Source organism: Magnolia sinica, chromosome 2 (genome assembly GCF_029962835.1).
Source record: "Magnolia sinica isolate HGM2019 chromosome 2, MsV1, whole genome shotgun sequence".
In the NCBI taxonomy this organism is placed as follows: Eukaryota; Viridiplantae; Streptophyta; class Magnoliopsida; order Magnoliales; family Magnoliaceae; genus Magnolia; species Magnolia sinica.
Window position 1 is genome coordinate 45761724 of NC_080574.1, and position 27484 is coordinate 45789207.

Below are 27484 nucleotides of genomic sequence, written 5' to 3' on the forward strand. Positions count from 1 at the left end.
AAACAGAGGTGCCTAGTGTGGGACCTTAGCTGGTGGGCCTAAACGTAGGTTCTTAGTGTATGACCTTTGCTGGTGTGAAGAGCATAAATGGTTGAGTCTTTTGTGTAGGATGTAAAGGTTAATGGCGAACCTGATTTAAAACCATTCATAGAGAAATCTGACACACTCTAGGACAGAGTGAGGTTGTCGAGAGTGGAGTAGGCAAGTAGCTGAACCAATATACATGCTTATGTTTAGAATTGTAATTTGCGCATTTGTTTAAATTATGTATATGATTTGAATGCTTAAATTATATATGCATGTTTAGATGAATGCCTAAGATTGATAGGTAACACATTCCACACACACATGTTCACTATGTTATAGGCTAGTCTCTTACTTTACTCATATCTTGAGTAGCCTATGTGATTGGAACCTCTATTGGCTTAGAATCCTTTAGAGTTATATTGTCTTACTTGTATTAAACTGAATGAGTGTTTAAGTTAGGCAATTAAGATTTTTAAATAGGTTAAATATTTGAAAAGTCCTATTCACCCCCCTCTAAGACCGTGTCTCATATTCATTATTCAGTATCTGCGGTATAAACCGCAATTTCATTCGATTCCAGTTGAGTAATCTAATTAAATAAAATGAATTTAACATTAAGTATAGTTATAAGTGGATCCTTAGCGCTCTAGTGCTTTGTTTTATTGATTTTTCATTAAAATTATCTTAATTTCAATCATTACTTCTAATCTAATCTCATATATTAGTTTAAATTTTAAGTTCTAGTTTTAAAGTATTATAGAAAACGCACAAATATAAGTCCCAGTGGGTTTGAGCTCGGTCTCATAGAGAATATATTACTTCGCAGCCCTACACATGGGGTTTGCACCAATAAAGTTTTTAGCGCCGTTGCTGGGGACTTCAGCTTGCTTTTCTGAAATACCTTAGGATTAACATTGGTGTGGGATTATGATTAGTTTTCTCTACATTTTTAGATGAGGTGTTTTATGAGAATTTAGATATTAACATTGTTCATTTGTTTTGCAGAATCTAACATAAGATCATCAATTCGGTACTATCCTTCCAACCATCTTGCTTTACTTTGTTTCAAATTTCTTATTTTGTTGTAGAAGTAGGTTTAGGTATTGAATTAGATTTTGATTGGTTCATGCCCAAGTGGGTTCGTGACAATATGCTTTGTCTCTTCAGGTAGACTAGTTGAAGGATTGCCTATCCATCATCGCAGATCTTTTGAATTGGCCAAGAATATGGCCAAGAATCAACCTCATCATCGTGCTGATGAACAACAAGATGAGAACGACGTGTAGAATGGTCCTCCAACTAGAACCCTACATGATTATTTGCAACCATCTAGGACGAGCACACCTCCTAGATGATTTTTCCATATAATGCAAGAAACGGGGACTCTATGCCAGGAGTGATCCAACTACTTCCGAAATTCCATGGATTAGATTTTAAAAGTCCATACCTACATCTCAAGGAATATGATGAGATTGTAGTAACCTTACACTTTAACAATGTGTCGGATGACACCTTGAGACTAAAACTGTTCCCTGTTTCATTAAAGGAGATGACCAAGTTACGGCTCCACTCCTTAAGACCGAGGTCAATTAGGACATGGGCTGAGATAGCATGGGAGTTCCTTAAAAAGTTCTTCCCAGTTCATAAGACTAACACTCTTAGAAGGGCCCATGGATTAGATTTTAAAAGTCCATACCTACATCTCAAGAAATATGATAAGATTGTAGTGACCCTACACTTTAACAATGTGTCGGATGACACCTTGAGACTAAAACTGTTCCCTTTTTCATTGAAGGAGATGGCCAAGTCATGGCTCCACTCCTTAAGACTGAGGTCAATTAGGACATGGGTTGAGATAACATGGGAGTTCCTTAAAAAGTTCTTCATAGTTCATAAGACTAACACTCTTAGAAGGGCCTTCACGAACTTCTAGCAGAAAGAGGAAGAAACTTTCTTTCAATGCTAGGAGAGGTTTAAGGATCTTCTAAGTGCTTGCTCACATCATATCTACGAAATCTGATGGGTCATAAGTTTTTCCTATGATGGACTGCCTTCACCCATGCGTCAATTTGTAGAGATGATGTGCATTGGAGAATTCATGAACAAGGATCACGATGACATGTGCGACTATTTTGATATGCTAGTAGAAAACAAATAATCCTGTGATACTTCATCCAAATCAACCAATCTCAAATCAACTTAGTCGAAAGCAAATAGAGGAATGCACGTCTTAAGGGATGAAGATGACATCAGTGCTAGGGTAGCTAACCTTACAAGAAAGGTTGAGGCCATGAAATTGAAGAATATAGAAACGACCAAACTCGAGGAGACCATTGAGATTGTTTACGGTATTTGCACAAGTAACATACACTTGATGCAGGAGCGCCCTACAATTCCTGCATTTTAAGAGTCGTTACATGAGCAATTCAATATCATGAACAATAATCAATGGTCTTTTAGCGCTCCAATCTCAAACACGTACAATTATAGTTGGTAGAACTACCTGAACCTCAGTTGGAGGAATGGGCCAATGGCTAATAATGATATAAAAAAAAAACTCTGAAGGGTCCCTTTCTTCGATCCTCATTCCATTATTAAAACATAAAATGACCTAAGAGGATCCAAACTGAAGGTGGAACGATCAAGAGCAATTCAATCAGAATGATATGCAAACATTCCTGGAAGTTAAAACATCCCTAGGAATGATGGCATCCACCATTCAAAAATTAGAGTTACAATTAACTTTTAGGGAGAAGGGGACTCTTCTAGCCCAACCTTTACCTAACTTGAAATTGTAATATGATATAAGTGACCCTAACTCTTCCACCCAACATTGGGAGCAAGCCAAGTATATCACCACTCTTAGAAGTGGAAAAACAATTGAGAAAAGCATCTCGATGAGGCATGAGAAGCCTAAGGACATGGGAGAATCTAAGAAAGACAACAAGCCTGGTGAAACTCCACATGTGAAGGAACTGGAAAAAGAATATAAATCGGTAGCTCCATTTCAACAATAGCTGATCTCATGAAAACCTCTAGCCAACACTAATGATATCTTAGAGTTTCTCAAATAAGTGAAAATCAACATTCCCTTGTTGGATGGCATAAAAAAAATCTCATCATATTTCAGATTCTTTAAGGACCTTTGTACAGTCAAGAGATAGAACAATGTGTAAAAAAATATATTTTTCACAGAGAAAGTGAGTGCCATCATCAAATAAGATGTGCCCTAAAAATATAAATATCTTGGTAGCAGAACCATCTCATGTGTGATTAGAAACCACCAGGTTGAGCATGCCTTACTTGATTTGGGGGAAAGTATGAAATTGATCTCCTACTCAGTCTACGAAACTTACCTTAGGTGAAATAATACACACCAAGACCACCCTACTTGGTCTAATCATTCAATTTATATACTGAGAGGGATGATAGAGACGTATTTGTTCAGGTCAAAAAATTCTACTATCTAATAGATTTTTATTATTTTGTATACGCAGCCTGTCATTGATGCTAGAACTCAAATTCATGTCATCATTGGTTTGACATTCTTAGCCACATCAAATGTCATAATCAAATGTTGGAATGGGATTATGACTATCCTTTGGGAATATGGTACTTGACATGAATGTGGTCAATATGTGCAAACAATAAATAAATGGTGATGACATTTCTGAAATTAACTTAATAGATTCATTCGTGGAAGACAAGTCACTTTTGGCTTTGTACTATGATGCTTTAGGGATGTACTTGGCCCATTGCATTAACTTGGATGATGACATGATTAGGAAGATGGATACCTTGCTCGATGTGGTGTCAATACTTGAAACTAACCGGTGGAGGCCTAAATTCGAACAATTACCTTTATTTACTCAAAGCCTCTACCATCTTATGTGAAGGCACCGAAGCTTGACTTAAAACCTTTACTTGTTGATTTTAATTATGGTTATTTAGGTTAGGATGAGACATATACAGTGGTGATTTCTTCCTACTTTGATAAGGAACAAGGGAGTATGTTGATTTTTTACTCTCAAAGAACATACAGGAGAGCTTAAATGGACCATTACGGACCTTAAGGAAATTGACCCTTGAATTTCTACTCACCACATTCACCTTGAAGACAATGCAAAAATATCTAGATAACCACAACGCCATCTAAATCCAACTATGCAGGAAGTGGTTAAGGCTGAGGTGTTAAAACTATTGGATGAGGGTATCATATATCTTATATCCGATAGTCAATGGGTGAGTCCAACCTATATGGTGCTTAAGAAGTTTGGAATTACCATTGTAGCTAATGCAGATAATAAACTCGTGCTAACTAGAGTCACTACTGGTTAGAGAATGTGCATTGACTACTGGAAGCTAAATACTATCACAAGGACCGCTTTCGTTTACCCTTTATTGACTAGATTTTAGAAAGGTTAACGGGTCATTCCTACTATTGTTTCTTGGATGGGTATTTGAGCTATAATCACATATAGACAACCCTTGAGGACCAGTAAAAGACAACATTTACATGGTACTTTGGAACTTTGGCTTACCAAAGGATGCAATTCAGATTATATAATGCTCCTGCCACATTTAAGCGATGCATGTTGAGTATTTTTTCTAACATGGTGGGTCACTTTTTAGAGGTCTTCATGGATGAATTCTCTGTCTTTGGTTCTTCCTTCAGTGAGTGCTTTGAGTAGTTAAAATTGGTGTTGAAGAGATGTGAAGAAAAGAACCCTGTGTTGAATTAGGAGAAATGCCACTTCATGGTTCAGAAGGGTCCTTGGACTCATCATATCGTCTAATGGAACTGAGGTGGATAAAACGAAAATTGACTTAATCTCTAACCTACTACCACCTAAGAGCATATGCGACATGTGATCCTTATTAGGACATGCTGAATTTTGCCAGATGTTTGTAAAAGACTTTACTCTCATCTCTCATCCTTTATCTAACCTTCTTCAAAAGGAAACTCCCTTCGAGTGGAGTGAGAAATGCTAAAAAGCTTTCACTAAGCTCAGAGGCATGTTGACAAGTTCTCACATCATGCAACCACACTAATTAGAGTGTACCTTTTAAAATCATGTGCGATGTAAGTGACTATGCGATTGGGGTGGTGTTATGCCAGAGAAAAGAAAAGAAGACCTATGTCATCTACTATGCAAATAAAACTCTAAACCCTACCTAGGTGAACTACTCTACTACAGAAAGGACCTCCTAGCCGTAGTGTTCGCCCTGGACAAGTTTAGGTCCTACTTGATAGGATCTAAGATCATCATTTTTACTAACCTTACGGCATTGACGCACCTTCTTTGTAAGAAGGATGCTAACCCTCATTTGCTAAGATTGATCCTTCTACTCCAAGAGTTCAATTTAGAAATCCGTGACAAAAAGGGAGTAGAAAACATAGTAGTTGCCCATCTCTCATGGCTTGTCCTATCTGATTCCATGGAGATGACACCCATCGATGATATGCTCTCTGATGAACAACTCTTTGAAGTCTCCCAAATACCTTGGTATGCTAACATTGCCAATTATCTTGCTACATGTTGTTTCGACAAGGAACAAATGTATTTTGATAGGGGATTATCATTCAATAATAATAAAGAAAAATAAGAGAACATTCAATATCGAATATTTTATTAATTATGTACTTCATTTACATCCTCTTATTTCCCTTGATTCCAATATAAGGTACAAATAATGAAATGAAATTATATGTTATAATCCAAATAATGATTTCGCTAGCATTCCAGCTCACGATGACTGCCTTTTGATAGAAGATGTGTTGTGCAGATTTAAAAATCTCTTGAAGACCCTTTCCTTCCCAATTGACCTGTCTAAGATGACAATCCAAGGAAGTGATGAATTTTCAAAAACTGCGATCATAAGGAAAAAGATTGAAATATTTGTACTTCTTGAGAACATTTCTCGCACAACAAGAGCACCTGCACAACAAGGGACCCCTCCCTGCCCTTCTTTCTTCTTCTCCTCCTCATCTAGTAAGATACCTAAGGTATTTCTTTAAAATCCTCTAGAGCTTTGGACTTGCGAATGAATGAAATGAGAGGGGTGAAGGGGTATTTATAGGCATTTCATGCATGTGAAGTCTCAAATATCGTACCGCATGGCCCACTATGTGCAACCAAAGTGTTGTTATGCGCCGCGCAATGGGTCATGTGTTGACCTTCTGTTGTGTGCGCAACACTTCTATTCGACTTATAAATTACTTTTCTTCCCTATCTTATTTGGACATAATTCATGACTTTTTCCTTTACCGATTTTTATGATCCAACACAAGTATTATGCCAACACATTGGACAAAGCAAGATAAAAAGAAATTCTTTACCAAGGTGCACAACTGCATCTGGGATGATCCATATCTAATCAAGTATTTCCCAGTTCAAATCATAAGGATATGCATGCTCGATGAGGAACATCAAAGCGTAATCTCCTTCTGTTATTCATATGCTTGTGGTGGCCATTTTTAGGTTAAAAAGACTACAACGAAAATTTTACAATGTGGCTTTTATGGGCCCACTTTGTTCAAGGATGCTAACGATTTTTACAAAGCTTGTGAGCATTGTCAAAAGTTGGGTAGACATTCCTGTCAAAATGTGATGCCTTTGAACCCCGTTCTTACTATTAAAACATTTGATTATTGGGGCATTGATTTCATAGGACCATTCCCCCAATATTTGAAAGTCTTTACATATTGCTTGTAGTGGATTATGTTACTAAATGGGTCGAAGCGATCCTACGCCGAAATAATGACCATTGCACAGTCATTAAATTCCTAAAAGAAAATATCCTTTCTCGGTTCGGAATGCCTCGAGTTATTATAATGATGGTGGAACCCACTTTTGTAATAGGCCATTCGTGACATTAATTAAAAAATACGGCATATCGCACAAAGTGAGTACTCCCTATCACCTGTAGACAAGCGGTCAAGCTGAGATTTTTAATAGAAAAATTAAATGAAATTTGGAGAAAATGGTAAACCTCAATCGTAAAGATTGGTCAATTCAATTAACCGATGCATTATGGGCATACCGTACTGCTTATAAAATCCTTATTGGAATGTTTTCCTTCAGACTCGTCTATGAAAATGCTTGCTACTTACTTGTAGAGCTAGAACATAAGGCATACTGGGCAATCAAAAGTTTCAATTTTATGCCGAGGTTCATAAATATCAATCATTAGATTGGGCCCCTTTTGTAACGTCATCTCGGATTTCTTGATCGATGCTCTCCTGTGCTTCAATTAACTCCCATTTTCTCCCCCGATCATGATGTTGATGCTTTACTAAGGCTCTAACTTTAAGATCAAATACCTTGCATATAGGATTCCTTTGAGGTGACCAAGGTGGTAGGAGGTTGGTTAAATCTCATACAACTAATGAGAAGTTGTATTTCCTAAGGAATTCACCTAGATAGGTCTTTTAGAGGATTTAGATAATGGTATGCCTATATAGGTTGAGTCTAATATCTAGAAAATGGAGGAGTTCCAAAACATCTTTGAGGTGGAGGTTGGAATCCTCATTAGAGTATTAATGTTAAAAAGGATGACTTAGAACTCATTAGTTTAGAGGCTTGAGATGAGGGATATGATCATGGAATCACCTAAGTTTCTATTATACCAAAAGCCCATAACAATACCCAAGAATCGAATGCCCTTTATAAGAAGTTCGAGTTCAAAAGGTCAGATAATAGATTTGTCGATGCCATCAAAAGGTCTTTGATGCCATCAATGTGACATTCCATGCCATTGAAGGGTACCTCGATGCCATCGAAAAAATTAGATAATATGATATATTTCTTACTAGACATATCTGAGTTACCTGTTTGATGCCTTCGAAGGAAACCTTGATATCATCGAGAAAATAAGATAAAATAATCATTTCTTGCTGGAAATAACTCTTTGTTCGATGTGTCGAGGGGATCTTTGATTCCATTGAATACCCCTCGAGGTCTGTTCGATGGGATCGAGCAATATTCAAAAAGTTCTATTTTGTTCGAATATTTTCATAGTAGCTTTGCACATCTTCTATCCTTACTTTTTATATTCCAATTAGGTTTCTAAGGCTAAGAGATAATCAACAAGGTTTGCCTATTAAGTTAAAATCATCTACATGTTCAAGGGTTGTTTTGAGTGAAGGGTATCGTCACCAAGGCACCTCATTTACCTATTATTTGCTCCTTGATGCTCTTTTACTCTTATGTCTTTAGTCTTTAGCTTCCAAAAGCTCAACCGACTACATGACACAAGGACTCAGGTGATTGATAAATAAGATGCACAAATCAGTGTACTAACAAGGTACACCAATTAAAGTCAACTGGAAAAACTAGTGGACGAGTTGGATTCTCAGGAATATCATGGCGGGTCACACAAAAATGGGTGTTGTTTTAGGTGAAATTGAGCTTGATAGATGTACGAAGTCAACTCGGATGTCCATAATGGGTCGCGTGGTCGACTAGTACTAGTCATGACCAAGAGATCCTAAATGGCCAGAGAGTGTCACTTGTGTTTCGACTATATGACGGCGAGCTCCACCAAGACCGTGTCTGTGCCCAAATCGATGTTTGATCTTTTAAAAGAGCCTCTGAGGCACGATCCCATGTGAGGCCAAGCATGCCTTGCTCAGAAGGCTTGAGGAAGAGCCCCAGCATCGAATGACAAAATGAAGAGGATGGTCATCCTGAATTTTATCTTGTGTCTTACTAAAGAAGAGAGATCGGTCTCTATGCTCGGATATGACGTCAACTCAGCAGGTCAACAATTCACTCAATGTTAAGGGAAAGCCCGACCATGGCTCATTAGAGAGTCCAGGTCAGCGAACTATCCTCGGGACGGCTACACAGGCCACCTTGGATGCCTTGCTCGGCCTCATTCTTCTATTACATGTTTCTTCTAATTTCGACTCGCAGATCTTATTAAATAGATCTATCCGAGATCTTAGCCGAAGATCTCGAAAGATATCCATGACACTTTCGGGACACGAATCCTTCTATAATACGTTCCTACTAAGTAGGAAGATCGCAATCTACGCCACCGCCCTCTCCCAACTATAAATAGAGCATCCCTAATAGTGTGAGGTATGCACAATCTAAGCCTAAAAATGTTACTCTCTACCAGATCCAAATTCCCTACCTGACTTAGGCATCGGAGGGTCCCCTGCTACAGCTAGGGTCTCCTTTGTCTTCTCTATGTGCAGGTATTCGAAGGTCCAAGTTCTACAGGTGTGGTTTCAATGGTGCACATTAAATACCACTACTCGAGTGTTGGATCTACTTCGTATTTGGGCCCACCTCCTAAAATGAGTTGAATAAAGCAATTAATAAGGTGAATTTCACAAAAATATCATGAGTGGATTTCCTAACATGGCACATCCATTTATCCCCATTAGCGAGCACTCCTCACTGGTGGTTTAAGTTACTTTTCATCGGTTAAAAAGAAATAAAAAATAACTTAAGAAAAGAAATTACTTTATTTAATAAGCTACTTATTTAATTTGACTAACCAATATAACTTAACTAAGAAAACTAGCTTATTAACTTACGTAAGTTTTTTTTTTTTTTTTTTGTTAAACAACTTATTTAGTGGTATCCAACATCATAAGTATTTATCCATCAAGTCTATTTGGTTCCCCTTACATCCACCGCCCATCATGTGGGGCCAACCTTTGATGTGGATTATTTATTGTGTGGGCCCCACCTTCGATGTGGGTTGTCCATCATGTAGGGCCCACCTTGGATATGGGTCATTCATTACTAGGGGTCAACTTTAATGTGCATTGTCCATTAAGTAGGGCCCACCTTTGATGTTGGTCATCCATCATGTGTGGCCCATCTTCAATATCCACCACCCATCAAGTGGAGACCACCTTTGATGTGCATTGTCCATCATGTAGGCCCACCTCTAATGTGGGTTGTCCATCATGTAAGGCCCACCTTAGAAATGGGCCATTCATCATTATGCTGACTTATGATGTGGACCATCTATCATGTAGCCTTGATGTGAATCATCCATCATGTGGGGCCCACCATTATTAATTGCCTATCATGTAAAGCCCACCTTTGATATGAATTGTCCATTATATGGGCCCCACCTTCAATGTGGGTTGCCCATCATGCCTAGCTCACCTTGGATGTGGGCCATTCATTATTAAGGGCTTACCTTTGATGTAGATCATCAATCTTGTGGGCCAACCGTGATATGTACTATCATCATGTGGGGCCCAGCTTTAATGTCCACTTCCCATCATGTGGAGCATGCCTTTGATATGGACCATCCATCATGTAGGCCCCACCTTTAAAGTGGGTCGTCCATCTTACCAGGCTACTTTGTAGGTGGGTTATTTACCATTATGGGTTGACCTTTGATGTGGACCATCCATTATGTGGGTCCACATTATTATGGGGTCATCCATCATGTGGGGATCACCTTTGATGTGAACCGTCCATTGTGTGAGCCCCATCTTCAATGTGAACAATCTATCATATGGGGCCTCCCTTGCTATGGACTGTGAGAGACAACCTCCTTTGATATGGACTCTGAGAGAGAGAGAGAGAGAGAGAGAGAGAGAGAGAGAGAGAGAGAGAGGGGTAATAAGTCTAAAAGCTAAAAGAAAAAACAAATTTGTTAAGATAAGTAGCTTTTAACAGATAAGTTACTTTTAAAGGGTGTTTGGATGGTAAGTTAATTTAGATAAATTACTTGTGCCTTAAGTACCTTATCTTCGTATCTACTTAATCAATAGATAAACTTGTTTGGTAAACAACATGCTCGTCAGCAAAAAACTTGGAAATCATGTTTTAGTTTTAATATCACGTAAGTATATATTTATCCCTCAAGTTTGTTTAGACCACCTTCACATTCATTGTTCATATGAGAGCCAACTTTTTATTTGGATTGTTCATTGTGTGGACTGCTCCTTTGATCTAGGTCGTCGATCATGCAGGGCCCACTGTGGATGTGAGTTATTTATCACTAGGGGCCAACCATTAATGTGATCATCCATTATGTAGGGCCCACCTTTGATGTTGGTCATCCATCATATGAGGCCCACTATCAATGAAATTATCCATCATGTGGGGCTCACCTTCATTATCCACATCACATCTTGAGGATCATCCATCATGTGGGGCCCACTTTCAATGTGGGCCACTCATGATTAGGGCTAACCTCTGATGTGGACCATCTATCATGTGAGTCCCACCCTTGATGTGAGTAATCCATCATATGAGGCCCATCTTCATTATCAATTGCTTATCCTATGAAGCCCATTTTTGCTGTGGACTATCCATCATGTGGGCCCCCCCGCTTAATGTGAGTTGCCTATTATATGGGGCTTACATTGGATGTAGGCCATTCATCATTATAGGCCGACCTTTGATGTGGAGTGCGCATCCTATGTGACCCACCTCGATGTGGGTCATCCATCATGTGGGGCCCCACTTCAATGTCCACTGTCCATCATGTAGAGCCCAACTTTGGTGTTGATTGCCCATCATGTAGGCCCTACCTTTGAAGTGGGCCATCCATCATACTAGCCCGCTTTGGATGTAGGAAATCTACCATTAGGGACCAGCCATTGATGTGGACCATCCATTATATGATCCTACATTAATATGGGGTCATCCATAATGTGGGGCCTACCTTTAATGTCGATCGTCCATTGTGTGGGACTCACCTTTAATGTGAACAATTCTCATCAAGTGTGACCTTTTTTGATTCGGACAATGAGAGAGCCTTCTTTAACATGAACCAGTTGCAGGCACACCCAGATCCATAGCTCAAGTGGTAGACTGAGTGAAAGATACCTCATTTCAACACTGAGGTCTTGGCATCGATTCCTTAGTGGGGGTAACAGTGAAGTGTGAACCCACATTGGGTGTACTAACAAGCTAACAAAGAAAAAAACCTGTTGCAGGCGGTAAAGAGCCTCTTTGACATGGACATCATACAAACAGTGGGAGAGAGGGAAGTAAATTTTTAATAAGTTAAAAAGCTTTAAAAATTACCAAGATAAATAGATATCAACCAATAAGAGCGTACTGAGCAACTTAGTAAGCAATCCGATTTCGGCTAGTGCCGGGTCACTAGCCAAACAGCGTCCGCGGTGGTGTGCTAGGGGCCAACTTGACTAATGTTTTTTATATCCACACCGTCCGTCCGTTTTGCCCCCTCAGTTTAGGCCATGAATCCAAAAATAAGCACATCTGAAGTTCAACTGGATCACAACAGGAAACAGTGGCGATTGAACACCTACGATTAAAAACTTCCTGGGGCCACACACCTCCTCAATCTAAGTAGGAAACGGTCCGTTCTACAGTAGTTTCGGTCATGCTAACGTTCTGATCATTGAACGATGTGCACCGTTTGTACCAAACTGGAAACCCGAGGATATGTGCATATTATCGTGTACAGGATCGTAGAATTCCAAGCGTTTAAAGACTGAGGATTTCAGGAGAAAGGGATGAGCGTCTGACCATGACATTATAACAATCCATTCATGGTCCAACATGAGACCATCCATTCAAAGACTGGATTCCAAAGAGCCTGCCTACGATAAGCTCGGAGGAATCAACGGCCCACACACACTTAATAGACCAGATAGCACATGGGGCCTACCAATGCTTTATATGCGACACACCTTTCAGGATTTTGGAAGTCCTGGCAATGAAGGCGAATTTAAGGGTACTGATGCACCTGGAAGATTCAAGGGGGGGTTATTTCCACGGTCCAGATTTTTGTTATTGTGGGAACCATTGTGTTGGGATGTGCATGGAAGTCCCATATCAGTACATATAGCTGCCCGCTCGGTGGCCATTTTCGTGGACTGTTTTTATAATCCATTCTTAACCGTCTATTTGTAGACAAGCAATAGAGTAGTTCGATCAGCTATTATCGGAGTGTTTCATGGCATCAGGCATCCACGGAAAGGGCCAACAGATTGACGGTCTGGATTACATAGAAATGGGGTCTATTTGCATTGAATAATGCGTCTGGACACAAAACAGGATGCGTCCGGATGTTAAAATTCCGAGGCAGGGAAGGGAGGACAATGACACTGCTACTCAATGCTCCTACGCCTGGCCTGTTGAAACAGACGCCAGTCCATCAAACCGCAAGCTCATGTTTCTCCTTTTTTGGTTAAAACCAGCTAAGCCTCTTTTGGCCTTTATGTACACATACCTCACAGAGGTCATCATGGCAAAATTACTCCATTACATGCATACGTTACGAGAGTAAAGTGAATAGTTCTGGACAGATGCTCCGGTGCTTTCACAACACTATTAAGTTATGGTGCTCCTAGTAGTATTGAGAAACCTGGGCCTGTTTGGATAGCACCAGATAAGTTATTTTTTCTAGTTACAGCAGTAGATAAGTAACTTATTCAAGATAAGTTTGGTTTATGATCAATTATAAGCAACTTTTTTACTTAAATTAATTAATCATTTCAGCTTAATAAGTAGAAATCAGGATAAGTTATTGTTCACAACTCCGAGTGAAGGGTTGTGATATAGTAATAACTTGGTGAGAACGATGTTGAATCCATAGGAAATGGGGAATACAGTCTAAAACTAATCTAAGTCTAACTTGGTTGGTCTGAGTTTTTAATTTTGCGATTTTGAAAAAATGTTTTGAAATAATAAAGATTAAAGATTAAGGATCCTGAAATCCACCTATAGCAATCTCAATATTAATTTACTTGATTCAATAATAACTCAATTGGAATCGAAGTCCTATCCTATCCAATTGAATGATGTAGCAGTTAAAACAAAATCTGAATTTTTCATAGTTTAGTTTTTAAATATCTGTCTAATTGCAATGATCGTAGGGAATTCAATCATCCACCATGCCCATAGACAATGGTGAACAACGACTTTTATAGATAATACAATTCCAAAGCCAATAAGATCATATCAAAAGCTTTCACAGCATCTACTATAATTTCAATCAAAATAAACTATAAAAAATTGGAAATATATCTTTATTTAAACTTAAACTTAATGTCAGTTCAACAATACTTGAATAAAAGAAAACTAAATATCAAAATGAACTATAGATTTCATCCCTTACCTTAGCTAAGAGATTAGCTTGAGAAGACTAACATCCTATAAGAAAAATAAAAAGATCAACTAGAACCTGTGAATAAATCGAAGTGGAAGAACGTTATCAGCACTCCACATTGGCCTTCTCTCCCTTTTCAAACTGCAAAAGATGCTTTAGAACATCTTAGGAACTTCTATTTATAGTTGTGGAACTCCAACTTTCGCACCAACTTGGAGATTTCATAAACCGACCTTGGATTTACACACTTCTTTAACGCTTCGATCGCATTAGCTTCAATCGCACTGAAGTTATCTTCGATGGAACCAAAGTCGAGTTCGACTTATAACTAGATTCTGTCTTTTTTGCAGTTGCCTGATTTTGATTTCACCGAACTAGGTTTCGGTGGCACCGAATTAACCATCGGTCAGACCGAATTAGCTCTGAATTTTATTTTTACTTGCTGGATTATTTTGTGCATTTTCGGTCGCACTAAACAAGGCTTTGGTCACACCGAACCTGACTTCGGTCGGACCGAACTCGGCACCGAACAATCTTTTTATTCTATTTCTTCTGTGATTTTTCAATCTTTCCTTCCTTCTTCACTTAGTTTCTTTGAATTTTGGGCCACTGAAATCTTCAATCTCAGTCTCTTAACATCCATTCATTGCCTTGGTGATCTGCAAGCATCAATTTCCATGTTTTTATCATTTTTTTCAATCCAAGCTCTCAGACTCACCTCGCAATATAAGCATGTACAAAATATACCAATTAAGCATTATCATGTTTATAAAACCAACATATAAATAGGGAGAATATGTAATATTTGACACATAACATACTCTCCAACCAGCATTTTGTTAGTCCCGAGTAAAACATGCGAAAGATATTTCGAAAACAAATGAATAATTTCCATAAGCTCAAGTGGTTTTTAAAAAAATTCATATTATAGAAATCCAAAATACATTAATGTTGAGTACCACTTTCTCATAATCAGGTTAAAAGCATTAATCATATAATTAGAAAAATTCTAAACATTGAGTTCCATAAGTGCATAGTGAAGTGTAGACTTATCACAACTAAAGGTTCAGTTCTCTACTTTCATGATAGCACTGATAATTAAAAGAGTTCAAGATAACCAAAACCTAAATCAAAACTTGCCTTACAGTTCAACACTCTATTATTCCAGCTTTTGATTTTTCCATTGATGGCTTTCACACTATTTTCACATTATTATTCTTTTCAACAGTTCTTTCAAGGAACTTCGATAGGTAGCCCTTTTCGATGATAACTATTTTTTAGCTGATATTTTCTTTTTCTATTTCTTTCTTTTCAATTCTTCTCATTGAACATGATGGAAAAATTCCCCAGGTTTCCTTCCTATTGTTCCTAATAATCATCTAGTTAACAATTCAATATTAAATTTAAACTTTAATGTGTAAGCTAGATGTGATATGTGAAATCATGACTCCATTAATGTTTAAAACTCTAATTATGAATTAATAAATCAAACTTAACCTTGAAATCTATTAAATAACTAGAATTCAGGTTCGGCAATCTTCAACAATTAACTATCTTATCATTCTAATATATGATTTACCTTTAAAATTACTTAATTTCATAGAAATTTTTCAAAAAAAATCAAAAAATCAAAAAAATTTATAACTCAAAATTTTAACAATTTTGTTCAAATCTAAAGAATTTCCAAGGGAAACCTACACCCCATCCTAAAATCTACATTGTCCTCAATGTATAAACATATGCAATAAAAGCAAAATTGAGGCAATAAAAATAAAGGGAAGTACATGAAGAGTACCTGTGAAGCGAAAACAATCTTCTTATAAAATGTGGTTCTAGTTGAGAAACTAAACTATGAAAAGAAAACTAATCCTAAGAATACAATAAATTCCAATCCTAAATTAGGAAAACAAGGGAAAACTACTTAGTAATGTAGCAAGGTTCCTCCTCCGGCCAGTATCTCAATAAATTTCTCAGTAGATTTCTCAATAAAATCATCCAAAAGCCATTTTTGCAGTAGGCTTGGATACGACCTGGAGTATGATGTAACACCCCAAACTTTTCAATATCAAAGTGTTAAAAGTTTTTGAGTGTTACCATGAAATTTAACTTATTATGTATATGCGTACGATACCAATCTAGCTATCCTAACCTTACATCCATTCTCCACCACGAATATGACCATTGAGAATAATCTTCATTCATTGATTAAGTCATTTGACCGTTGATTTTGAGATAGGATCATCATATACCCAAGTATTCTCACTTGTCCATCATAACCAACCTTTCAGTCAACTATTCACCGCTAGGTAAAGATATATAACCATCCACTCTGAGTTTGGACCACCTGATCATAATGAACTAGCTGCTAAATCTCAACATCCACTTGTACACATATCAAATTGAGATTCTGATCCATTTATTTTGTTCACCACCTATGAATATACTTAACCCACCATCAAAATTACAATCTGAGAAACTTACACATGTAAACAAGTCACTTGAATCTAATGGTATACATGTTTTACCTCTTGATCACTCCAAAAACTCACTTGTGATAATCCATTTACAAAATTAACCATACTTGATATACGTACATTTTCTTAATTAGTTTGGTGAATAACTCCTTATTTATAATGATTTAATTATAAGTTCATTTGTAAGAATTACTTAAAAACATGCCTACAACCATGTAGAACTATTAGATTTCCCAAATCTTTCATATCAGCAATAATTACGAAAATGCCTTTAACCTAGACCTCTGAATGTTAGATTTCATGGTTCCCATGATTCGTTTGATGTGAAATTTTATACCATGCTTATGTATCATAAATAAACAATATATGTCAAATTTTGACGCTTAGATCATTGTAAAAGTGACCCAATTAACAAATCAACCCCTTAACCGTTGATTTTGGTATCTATGGAGTGAAGAAACCTCGTGAGTAGTCGTAGTAGGATATTTTTTTCATATGAATGACTTAGATTGCCCATCATATTGACCAAGTATGAAATATGAAGACCTCAATTTAGTAAACTTTTCCTTAGGCGCGAAGTTATCCTTTCGAGGCTTACCAACTCTTTATAAATCTGGATATTCCGATTTAACCACTCCTGTCATCCATTGTAACTCAAATTTGGATCAAACTTTGGTCTCATATGACTATAAGGTTATACAAAATTTAGACCTCGATCTATGATCATACACCGTTGAATGTTGAAGCCAGTTCCATTATTTTGGTGCAAAAGGTGAAATTTTAGATCTATGCCTTTTTGATAGTTGATCAACTACCAAATTTTGTCCAATCGTTTGCCTATCCTGAGTACATATTTCTTCCAAAATTGGGCCCTGATCATTAAGTGTGGACCGTTAATTGAGATCAATTTCGTTTTGGCACCCGTTAGGAGAATTTTCAAGATAGGCCAATCTAAATTTCAGATCACCAAGAAAATCATATAACCCGGCTCTCTTTGATGACCCTGGCACATTAGATGAATTAGATTTAAAGAAATATCATCAGGAAAGAGAAAATTGGAGAAACTCAATTTAAGGAGGATGTGAAACACACCCCTATCACACGCCAACTCCTTTTAAAAGGGGTGTGTGTTCCCCTCTCCACTCACATGCCCCAGGGGTAAGAGAGAAAAAGAGAAAGAGAAAGAGAGAAATAGAAAGAGAGAGAGAGAGAGAGAGAGAGAGAGAGAAAGAGAAAGAGAAAGAGAAGGAGAAGCCTAGACGCCCTCTTCCTTCTCCATATGTATGGTGTCTCCCTTTAGCTTAAGCGATGTCGTGATTCATGTGAAAACTTTTCATGTAGATGCTTTCCTACATGAGTATCTACCCAGGGTTTAAATATAAGGCTAAGGTGAGGGATTCCTTTAAGCTTACTTTGATTTAAGTTAGTATGATTTATCCTGTTCTTTTATATGCTTCCATATTACTGTGAATCCTCCCTGCAAATATTTGATTTACTATCATTAATTATTTATCCTTTAGGAATTATGGTTAAGGTATGATTTTAATTATGCGTGATCTTTATGAATTTATGTGAGGTTATGGATACAAACATTGTCTTTGCCCTTTACCAATTTTGTTGAGTTAGCCATTGTTACTCTTCTCTTTTGTTAAGTTAGCCATTGTTACTCTTCTCTTTTGTTGAGTTAGTCATTGCTACTCTTCTCTTTCTTGAGTTAGTCATTACTACTCTTCTCTTTTATTGAGTTAGCTTAATGTTACTCTCCTCCTTTATTATGTTAGCCTTGTGCTAACTACCTTCCTTTAGGGCTTGGGCTTGTCTTGGAATTCCAAAACTCTCATGATTCAGTTTACTTTTCCTTTAGTGCAAGTGATGTGTTAGAGGACTCACAACTAGTGATTCAAATATTTTATCATGGACGTAATGCGCTCTGGGTAGTGACCATCTTGGTCGACGCGTAATTCCATGGGTTTGGATAGTGGTGCACAAATCGATGTAAGTAATTCTTAATGCGTGTTACATCACTTAAGAGATTGGGTGTCGCAAATAGTTACTCCATGAACAAATCGTGTCACGTAATTCATCTAACCCATGTGTTGTGCCACCTTCAGGTGTTCATGTAAATCCACGATAGCGTCGAACACGCCAGTAAATCTTCTCAGTTATGGGATGCGGGGAGAGTCAGGTTTTCTATGAATCATATTCCACATCGAGATGATCACCATGTATGATGAGATGCACACACTTTGCTAGGCATGCATCCACACACACACACACACATATATATATTTGTTACGCAAACTGATACCCCTCGTAGTGGTGGGGTACGAGATGTGTCATAACACTTACATTAATTCTATGAATCTCTTGAATTATTGTTAATCTTAAAGGATAACCATCAATATGAGTAGGGCATTGACCCTCTCCGATGGTACAGATAGCTTATATAAGACTATACTAAATGAATAAGAAGATAACTTTATGATTTAGTTTTATTTATGTTTTTGCTACAGACTCGTTAATGTAATAAGCTCTTATTGAGGAGGCATTTGATAATTTATTGAATTCTTTTAATATAATGGAATAATAAATACAGATGATTTTATTCTCGTGAATGGTTACCTTTGTGAACGTAACTAGTTATGATCCAATTGAAAAAAAAAAACAAGGTGCGATTTTAAAGCATCCAATTTTTACATTATTAACACTCGAAATTCTCAAGCATGAGTATGTACTCGGGTCACAAAAATTCGGGGTGTTTCATATGAATGTCTAGAGAAATTTATGAACCTCGGCATAAAATCGTCATTTAATCTCCTGCGGTATACAAAGTGGATAATATGATTGGTACGTCGGGTCCTGGTGTAACTACATCATCATGACAACAAGTTAGAAATGCAGGATCTCCTATGTCATATGCTACAGAGAGTGGACCATCTGCTCTGGGCTGGAGAGGTGCTTTCCCTATCATGCTTGCTCTACAATCATCTGATCAGGGAGGTCTTAGTGTCGCATGAACCGTCAGGTGGTTGTTGTATCATGAGTGGCCTGTGTCGAGGGCTCCTATGCCTGTGTTGCCTCGGTGCTCATTTGTCCAGCCTTTGTTGTTGCTGTTGCACCCATCTGTACTTTAGTACTTGCCACTACCGGGGTCGGTAGATGCATTTTCTTGATGTTGTCGCTTGTAATAGTTGTTGGCGGAACCAATACATCAATAGTTGAGGAGAATCCAACCTCCCGAGCCAGAAGACATAAGAGATGGCCAAATGGAAGGTATGTAGGGCAACTCCCTCTCAACAAATGTGCAAGCTAATGTACTATGAAAGTTGGCAGACATAAACATACACCTAACCTGACATTGTAAACAATGTGTACCATGAAAGGGGTGAGATCTACTCTGTGGGTTCCCCTTGGGTAGACATTAGTAAAGAAGATTAAATGGAGTATGCGAAATTGGCTTGACATAGTGGAGGACAGGAGTGCATTGCCTTGAATCCATTACTCCTCTCTCTCATTATATAAAAATTTGGTCATCATGACCTAAATTTGAGTAGAGGTAAGATCGTAATCCCATTGTGGCTCCCTTAATAGGGGAATACTGATCAAGGTGGCAATGCAAGCTGACATTATCTTAACTAAATGACCACTAATTTCAACTTCAAATGAAGGAGGTCGAAGAGTTGCACTCCTACACTTTGACAAGAACCTATAAACTTGCATTTTGTGGGTCATCCCTCCAAAATTTAGTATAATTTTCAACCTATATCCCTTAACATCCCATCGATACCATAAGGTTGAACACACTTAATGTCAGTGCTTCTTTTGAAAATGATTTTACGTCCGTTATTGAAAAGGAGAGCTAGCGATGTCCTAAAGGAGGTGACTAGGGCATTGTCAAATAATCTAAATAAACACGAAATATGTAAAGCATACAGAATCTCAATCGCCTAAGTATTGAAACCTTGATTCCAAATAATTTATAGAACAACCTCCACCTAAAATATTAAGCAGGACAACCTTATTTCACGCATGTCTTTAAAATCAATCTTTCAAACTAGCAAGAGAATAGATATTCATTACAACATTCACCCCAAGAATGAAATAAATAACATCCACCACAAAAAGGAAATAAATATTCACTACAAGGCACAAGGAGTTATAGTGGTTCAGTGCTGAAAATAACCACACCTACTCCACTTCCAAAATTATTATCCTCGTAATTTTGGATTTCATTATAATAAGGTTTTCACAGGTTCACCTTAACACCCTAATACAGTTCCTTGTAATTTTCATGGGCTCACCATAATAAAACCCATTTTGTGATTTTGATGGGCTATCTCTAATAAAATCCCAATTTATAATTTTCACGGGCTATCACCACTACCAGAAAAAGGGACAAAGGCTATGGATAAAAACCATAGCTAAAAGCCTATTGCTACGGTTATAGTCCATAGCACGACCATAGTAATTGGTGATGTAGCTAAAGGTCAAAAGGCTGTTGCTACGGATTAAACCCATAGCAATAGATATTAATAGCTACGAATATAATCCGTAGCTATACTTTCTGTAGCAAAATGTACATATAGCTACAGATATAATCTGTAGCTAAAAGTAGAATGAAATTGGTAACAATATGCTGAAGTTAGCAATAACTACGGTTTTCAGAATAAGAGTTACGACTAATATCCGTAGCTAATTTTAAAAAAATAAAATAAAAAATTATAACAATGGTGTCTATTACCATTGCAAGAACTTGTTGTGATTGATCAACTCATATAAGCTAATACAATTAATGCTGCTAGGAATAGTACATAAAATGCAATCAGGAAAGAAAACGATGTATTCATATTACAAATAATAATCAAATCATACAATGCATCCTACATTCACATTTCTAAATAAACAAATTTCAGAATACAACAAATCACCAGTTGCAAGTATAATAGGAGTAGAGATCATCCAAATGCAGGATCATCCAAATGTCTTGTTAGCTCTGGCACCACAATAGTATGGCCCCTGCACAAAACTGACAGACGTAGATCGCCGGTTGTAAGAAACCTTCATTGCTACTTTGCAATAAGACAGGAACATCAATATCATTGTAAAATCTGTCAAAAATGGTATAGATCTTCAGTGGGGGAAAATGTTCTTCAATCCAATAGTTAGTTTCTGGATGCTAGCAGAATATATCAACTTGTATGCATGCACACAAACGTTGTACATGTGGCACAAGCATGCAACGATTGAATGCTAGAAAGAGTGCTAATATCAACAGACAAAAATCTCACCAGGAATAAACAAATATACTAAAGAGGTATAAACAGCAAGTTGGTTCAGGTCAGGTACTTAATAGGGTAGACATTTTGTGTGTGCGACTGTCCATGTGTCAAATGAACACAACTCCTTGTGCTATCTTCCTATTACAACCCAAGAAAGTGACTAAACCCAAAAACAAAAACAGAAATAACTCTGCTTTTAACATTTTGGAACATCAGGTCAATGGAATCTTGGCAATGGTTAAGTGAGAGATGTGTGTAGGACCTTCTTCAGTTTTGTACAAGCAGGCTCCATGCTTCAGTGATCTAGACCATTGATTTGATGATCACTGTTTTCGATGGACCACCACCTGAATAGCCCAGTCATCCGATCTTTGACATTTTACTTGTTAACCTTGACTATGATTGCATTTCTCTTAACCACCTATTTGAAAGACAATGTTTAAACAAATGAGATTGTCTCAACGGGGAGATTTTGGAGGCATGGACTATACACAGCAGGGCCCATCAGATCAATGCCTAGAACCCAAACCATGAGGCGCACTGATATAAACGGAAGAACTAATCCTTAGGTAGAAGGATTATAAGATTGGTCCTAATCCTTGAGATCATATGTATGGTATCATTGGTGTTTATAAGATTGATCCTGGAACCCAAACCATGAGGCACACTGATATATACTTTGCTCTGTCTCTTGTTAATGGGTACTCTAATCAAGCAACAGGGAACCTTGGCCCTATGAAGACAGAACAAAAAAAAAAAAATCAAACAAACAAGGAACCTTACCCATGTGAAGGAACAACAAAAAATCAGCCGTCTGCATATGCATGCACCAAGAAAACCATATCAATTTCAACACACATGGCCCTTAACATGAGTGATGTAGCAAAAGAAGCAAGGCGGTTGTGGGTGACCATGAAATCCAAAGCAATTTGAATAACAATTTAGTTGGCAGCTAGAAACCAGAAACTTAGATGTGATTAAATAACAAGACAACTCTGCAACAGTAAATCCAACCGATGTTACCAACAATATCGTGTTGACATAACACAGGTAACTCGAAAAAAAAAAAAAAAACTTACCTTGTGAGCTGTTGCCTCAGTGGCAAACCTCAACATGGTCAAATCCCTTGAAGTCACCCTCTTCATTTGATGCAAATCGGACATCAACAACTTCAATAGCACCTTTGAAGAATTCTTCTCTATAGGTGAACAAAGGAAGCAAATTATCTCATTTTATCAGATGTAGCCATCTTATTTCCCATACACATTGAGAAATTAAAATCTCATCACAAGAGTAGTTCTCTGGTATCAAATGATATTTACACATCAGCTCTTTCAACATAATAGGATAGATTGCCAACAAATAGGGTTTTTGATCTAGAAGTCTGGGTACTAGGCATTGCAAGTGTTTTAGGCTCTATCAATTTAGTACATGGCCATCATTTTTTGTAATATAGAGCTGAAAAAAGTATCATAGCCACATAGTCAAGAAAATTACCGCCTTCTTTTCGGTCTTTGTCGTTGTGGCATATGCCATTTTGACATCACCACCCTGTAGGGCAACATAAACAGTTTGCATGAGGAAAGAGAAACAGTGCATGTGCAACACCTACTCACAGCAATTCCTTTAAGATTGAATAGCCTTTCTGTTAAGGAGGTGGGCTGCAATAGCAAACTGCCTAGCTAATATAAATGCAATTACTCATAGAAATTCCTTTGAGATTGAATAGCCCCTCTGTTAAGGAAGTGGGTTGCAATAGCAAACTGCCTAGCAAATATAAATGCAATTACTCACAACAATTCCTTTGAGATTGAATAGCTTCTGCTTCTTGTTGAATTGGATCATGAGCTGAGCGAGTCACAGAACATAATGACCTAATAATGTCAAGAGAAACATTCAGATTCATCTCTCTTTCAATCCCTGTGAACCATAAGTGAATGTGCACGCACGGACATTGGCAAGTTGGATTTAAGTGCTAAATGATGAAATTACCATTAAAAACACATTAGACATTGCAGTAAGATTCAAGCCTACACCTCTAGCCTTCAAAGACATCAATAACACCTGAAAACCATGATTATGAATTTTAACGAGATGAAATCATTTTCTTCAGGAAAAAAAATATGCTACAAAGATTTACCCTCAAGATATGGGCCACTCTTTGTTATCAGATCAAACAATCCATATATACCAAATAGTAAAAAGTCTCACAAATAACCTAGTTTAATCAGGTCTCAGTTCCTATCCAAATTATCCATTTGATGGGTTTCCAACTGTAGATGGACTATAATCCAAATATCCTCAAACTAGAATATCATAGCCATCTGCAATATGTAGCATTTTTACACTTAAATGTGAGAGGAACTCCACTATGTCGACATCATCTTTCAAGACTTCTATGAAGCGCTTCCAATCAAAAGGGGTCCTTAAAATCACTACAAGATTCAATTAAAACTACATTAAGCCATGTTTTTTCAGTTTTCTAGTCTACCAAAACCAGTGAAAGATTCTCATGGTTATTGTAGGCAAGAGTTAATACCTCAGATCTGTCCAAAAGGAATTGTGATCAAGAGAAGGAAGGACCAATGTTGCATTCATTATCTTTTCTATTGCAACCATATCTCATATCTGCACAATTAAATCCCAAATCAAAGGCAAACCACTACATAATAGGGTGAAAGGTGATGAACTTGGTAAACTAACATGCACCTCTACACCCACCTTGTTAGATAACCTAACAAGAATATTGAGCGATCCTCGTGTGTACAATATTGAGTGATCCAAAAGGACAATGAAATGGAACTAGCTAGTAGTATGAGTTCAATGAATTTCCATGCTCGGAGATCAAGAGTAATAAAAATTTGAGTTAGTGTATGCCTTTGCCACATGATAAAAATTTTAAGTGCGTGCATATCAACCGTGACACACTGCAAGAGTACCAATTAACTCCCCTTCTATAAAATTCCAAATGGTCCAACTCAATTATAGGTGGGACCACTTAAGCCCCACATCGGAATTCACAAACTTCAAACACAAAATAAAATTAACCCTATTCAATGCATTCATCAAAACATGCCATTTATAAAAGGAGAAAAAACAATCAAAATCCAACATCTAATGGAAAAAAAAATATATATATACTAACACCACAAACCTCTTGTGGAAACTGAAACAGAAGCCCAAATTAGTATGTCTTAAATAAGAACCATTTTTAAAGTTCAATTAATATCCAAATCCAAAATAGAAAAAGGATAGGGCAAGAAACAGAATCTTATAAGATTAAAAAACCAGAAAAGAACAGAACATAACAGAGCTATGATATTTATATAGAAACACATTAATAGAATCCAGAAAACCATCTTCCCAAAGAGCAAATATTTCATACTCTGGCAGAGTGTAATGGATGATACTCATGCGCTTACAAATTACTTAAGAAATTGCACACAAGGCATACAACTACTCAAATTAAACTGTCCAAATTATAGAACCTAGTATAGATGTATCGTGAACCAAAAATTAAGCTTGTCGGATCATCTGACTTTTGAATGAGAGGACATTGATTGCACGATTTTTTTAAAAAAAAACTAAACTAGCTGTCCTATTTCCACAAAAAGGTGTCCATAAATCAGAGGTTAGGATTATTCAACCAATTTGATATTGAGATTGTGACTTGGAAACATTGGGATGCACAATCGATTAGATTCTATGCCAGTGTATCAAGCATCGTACGAGCCTGAGTATTATATAATTCTCCTTTCCAAAATCAAACAGGATAAATGCATACATCCAAAATCAGAATCTTACTACAACTTTCAATCTCCGTTTCACTGCTACCGAAGGCGCGAGGCCGCGCTCCGCCACCGCATTCTGCGCTCCCTCCTTGTATGTCGTATGCAAATTGACAGAGCTCGACAGAGACAAAATCTCAGCAAATCAAAGTATAAAAATGAGTTACAATGTTACACAACAACCAAGAATATTTGGGTTCATGAGAAATATCTTAGCAAATCAAATATATTTGGTGCACAAATATGGTACTGACTATCCCAACTAATTGGGGATGGCTACACGAATATGGTACTGAATTATTAATATTTGGCTAACTATTAAATAATAAATAACCAATAATTCTAGCATTTTTCATACGACTAAGAAAACTTAGGATAAGAAGGAAAGAGAAGAATAAATAGGAGGATGTGGAATCTGCCTCATCCTAACCTTAATATGAGAAATAAGAGGGAAACATTATGTAATCGATGAATGCAACAAGTGTATTGCATGATCCAGCGAGATAACAAGCAATTTGTGACTGAAGCCTGTCAACTCTGCATTCTCTAACAGGTTAACCTTCTCATGCACATTGACAGAGCTCGACAGAGACAAAATCTCAGCAAATCAAAGTATAAAAATGAGTTACAATGTTACACAACAACCAAGAATATTTGGGTTCATGAGAAATATCTTAGCAAATCAAATATATTTGGTGCACAAATATGGTACTGACTATCCCAACTAATTGGGGATGGCTACACGAATATGGTACTGAATTATTAATATTTGGCTAACTATTAAATAATAAATAACCAACAATTCTAGCATTTTTCATACGACTAAGAAAACTTAGGATAAGAAGGAAAGAGAAGAATAAATAGGAGGATGTGGAATCTGCCTCATCCTAACCTTAATATGAGAAATAAGAGGGAAACATTATGTAATCGATGAATGCAACAAGTGTATTGCATGATCCAGCGAGATAACAAGCAATTTGTGACTGAAGCCTGTCAACTCTGCATTCTCTAACAGGTTATTAGATGCTTGTGTTGGATACTAATCAATGCTTTTTCTGAAAAATCTAGAAATAAATTTGGTTTTTAGAAATAATGCTGAATTTTTGCATTTGTGATTACATGAATGAATGTGTGATTTCATTCAAATTGCCCATGATACTTGCACAAAAAGGGCTTCATATTCCAACAAAATAAAGAAGAAAGTGGATGAAACATACCGATAGGCTACAACGCAGCAACAAGAATGCAACGAAGTAATGAATCTTTTTGTTGAGGAAAAAATCCACATAATTAATCTAGAAGGAAAGAAAGGATGAGAAAGATTTAGAAGTATACAATAGGGAATAAAGAACAAAACACCACCTTTACAAATCATATTCAGACAGGAGTGGACTACGAAATGAGTTTGCCATAGAAAGTACACACAGAATCATGTACATCAATCCATACTGGAAGGACCCCCATCATGAATGGAGTATAGCCTTAATTTGTTCATCAAATGTATAATGTCTAACTACAATGGGGTCCAAGATTTGTAGATGATCTGGATTGTCGTACATGTATGAAATGTGTATTGTAGGTGTGTTACCAACACTTTGTTGTAATTGTAGATCTGTAAGCTAAATCTCGATAGTGCCAAAATAATAAACACAAAACCATCAATTCAAAAGATCTGTTAAGCTAAATGAACGAACTAGAGCTAATACATGCAATAGAAATCAAATATGATCTGTGAAGCACAAAAAGCTACAAATAAGAGAAACAAAGCCAATCATAGATTTGGAAAACATAAAAAAAATCCAATGGAATGAAATCAATATAGCTAGATCCAATGCTTTTAAGAAGCTTT

General features: G+C 37.1%; 2 long non-coding RNA genes across 3 annotated transcripts; both read right to left on the minus strand.

The window, feature by feature from the left end:
• Positions 1 to 22922: 22922 nt before the first annotated feature.
• Positions 22923 to 23700, minus strand: LOC131228628 (uncharacterized). Its single transcript, XR_009163031.1, has 3 exons — positions 23642 to 23700; positions 23345 to 23398; positions 22923 to 23045 (listed from the first exon to the last, which is right to left on the minus strand). It is a non-coding gene; the product is annotated as an uncharacterized LOC131228628 (long non-coding RNA).
• A 365-nt stretch (positions 23701 to 24065) lies between these two features.
• Positions 24066 to 25752, minus strand: LOC131228630 (uncharacterized). 2 transcript variants are annotated; one of them, XR_009163034.1, is made up of 3 exons: positions 25632 to 25743; positions 24387 to 24475; positions 24066 to 24282 (listed from the first exon to the last, which is right to left on the minus strand). It is a non-coding gene; the product is annotated as an uncharacterized LOC131228630 (long non-coding RNA). The 2 variants fall into 2 exon arrangements; XR_009163033.1 differs by having other exon boundaries at positions 24067 to 24282; positions 25652 to 25752.
• Positions 25753 to 27484: the final 1732 nt, after the last annotated feature.